This window comes from Plasmodium gaboni, chromosome 6 (genome assembly GCF_001602025.1).
Source record: "Plasmodium gaboni strain SY75 chromosome 6, whole genome shotgun sequence".
In the NCBI taxonomy this organism is placed as follows: domain Eukaryota; phylum Apicomplexa; class Aconoidasida; order Haemosporida; family Plasmodiidae; genus Plasmodium; species Plasmodium gaboni.
In genome coordinates, this window is record NC_031486.1 from 348,422 (window position 1) to 351,416 (window position 2,995).

The following is a 2,995-nucleotide window of genomic DNA, read 5'->3' on the forward strand; positions in this document are numbered from 1 at the left end:
GTTTTTATATTTTTTTTTTTAAATTTGAATATTTAGTTTATTTTTTTTTTTTTTTTTTTTTTTTTTTTTTTTTTTTTTTTTTTTTTTTTTTGTTGTTTATATTTATAAATATTATTCCAAATAAAATAATAATATGTATTTATATTATATGAAAATAATTCATATTTGTTAGTTGTAGACTAATTTCTTTTACTTTTAATTATATAAAATGCGAATATAATAATAATATTATATATATATATATTATGACAATTTTGAGTATTTAATTTGTTACATATGTAAATGTTTCTTTTTTTTATAATATGTATAAGAAAATAGCTTTAATGAATATACAAAGATTGGTTGAATGATTATATATATATATATATATATGAACAATTATTATGTATAGGAAGTTTCCTTTTGTTTTATTATGTAGATATAAAATTGTTACCAGTTGTAATTTTATAAAACAAGGCTCCTTATTTTACATACACATATATATATATATATATGTATTATATATATATATGTGTTGTAAAATAATTGTTCGTGTTATGATTAATAAGAATAAATCGAAAAATATCAATCATATACCTTATTTATTGTAATTGTTTCAAATATAATACAACAATCTATAATTCTCACAATTTTTATGGTCTTATAGTTATTTATTTTATTCTTATTTTATTTATTAAGTGTCTGAACATAATTTTCATATATATATTATTACAAAAAGAGAAGTACATGTTAATTATTATTTAAAAGGTTCATTTGGAAAATATTTATAAACATAAATAAAACATACTTTAAGATGTCTGAACATTATAAATATATAATGGTATTATATATATGAAATAAAACTTAGATATTTTCTCTTAACCTAACACATTCTAATTATAATAATTTAATTATATAAAATATATCAATGGTTATTATATATCAATAAACATAAATTACTTTTTACACACAAAAATAACATACATACAATATATATATATATATATATATTTATAATATATAAATGAATTGTAAACACTTTTGTATTTTTTATTCTTATATTCACATTAACTGTTAGAACTTTCCTTTTTTCTCCTTCAATTTTTTCTTATTCAGAACATTACAAAAAACATACACCCTTCAAAATAATGACAGTACACATAACATTATCTTTTTTATGATGAAAATAGAAATACACACTAAAAAATAAAATTATAACACGGTAATGTATTTTTAATAAAATTATATATATATATATTATATTTTTTGTGTGTTCTTTAGAGGATTATAAAAAAAAAAAGAAAAAAAAATAAGCATTTAACTTTTTTCTTATTTCAGCTTAAGTTATACACATTTATTAAAATCTTTACTACATTAAGTATATTTAATATTGAACCACACAAAATAAAGATAATAAATGATAAAATAATAGGAATTATTATAAGAATATATATATATATATATATATATATAAATCCACATTAATATGATTAGGATAATTAAGTTACTAGTCATGTTTATAATAAGAAGCAAAATAAAATCACTGTGTAAGTAAACCTTTTTTCCTCTTTAAAAATTTCTAATCATATGAAAAAATAGTACTTTATAAAAATATTTAAGAACATTATAACAAAAACTTATTAATAATAAAAGAATAACAATAAAAAAAAAATTAGAAGGTGAAAAGAATAATATAAACAGAATAAAGAAATTATAATAATATGCTGCTTAAACATTTATGATAGGTATTATATATCATACAAATTTTATATAACTTATTTTATCCTTTTTTTTTTTTTTTTTCCTATTCATAGCTATTATATATGATATTTCATAAAATTTATAAATTATGCTCAAACTATTTAAAAAATATGTCTTCTTAAAAAAAAAAAAAAAAATTAAAGCAAAAATAAAGGGGATATATATATATATTATAATAATAGTATTAAGTTCATTGGTTAAACTACTTAATTTATTTTTTTTTTTTTTCTTTTAAAATTAGCCATCTAATTATAGTGTAATTTAAAACTATATATATATATATATATATATCTTCTAAAAAATGCATACAAGATTATCAAAAATTATATAATTCTAATATGAGAGTAAAATATTTATCAATTATATATAATATATATATATATATTATAATAAATACTAAATATAAATAAATATATAAAATATTTGATCCATTTAAAAAAAGAAAAAATCAAAAGAAAATATTTTATAATTATACATACATATATTATATATATATATATTATATAAGAAAGTATTTCCTCTTAATTTTAATAAAAATATATAAAAAAAGAGATAAGTGATATTTATAAAAAAACATATATATGACCATTTTATATATATAAAAAACTATACACATTTCTTATATCATACCAATATAATAATATAATCCAAAAATAAACTTTTAATTTTAATTAAAAATATATAAAGACATCTTTTGTGCAATCATATTGCACTCCCAATTAAAAAAAAAAATAAATACTATCAATATATAATAATATATATATTATATATATATATAAATATATATATATATATTTTTTTGCTAAATTCGATTTTATATATATATATATATATATATAATATAAATTTTATATATATTAGAGCATTTAATTCAAGAAAATACTTAATAAATATATATAATATATATATAAATATACTATATAAATGCAAAAATATATAAAAAAAAAGTGCATTGATTAAAATATATGAGCCATATATAAATATATATATATAATATATATATATATATTATATAATAAATATATGTTTTTATATATATTTTTATATATATATATATTTTTTTTTCTTATACATATATATAATATACATATGTATTTATATATATGACATATGCACATGCTTTTTTTTTTTTTTTTTTTGCAATCCAAATTGCTATTTTTTTTATTTTTATTTGCATGATAAAATTTTTTTTTTTTTTTTTTTATTCAAACTTTTATTTTTTTGAATTAACATTTTTTAAAAAAAAAAAAAAAAA

General features: G+C 14.0%; 1 non-coding gene across 1 annotated transcript; it reads right to left on the reverse strand.

Moving 5' to 3' along the window:
- Positions 1-1,439: 1,439 nt before the first annotated feature.
- PGSY75_0610300 lies at positions 1,440-1,855 on the reverse strand. The gene has a single exon (XR_001974515.1). It is a non-coding gene (non-coding RNA).
- Between the last annotated feature and the right edge of the window lie 1,140 nt (positions 1,856-2,995).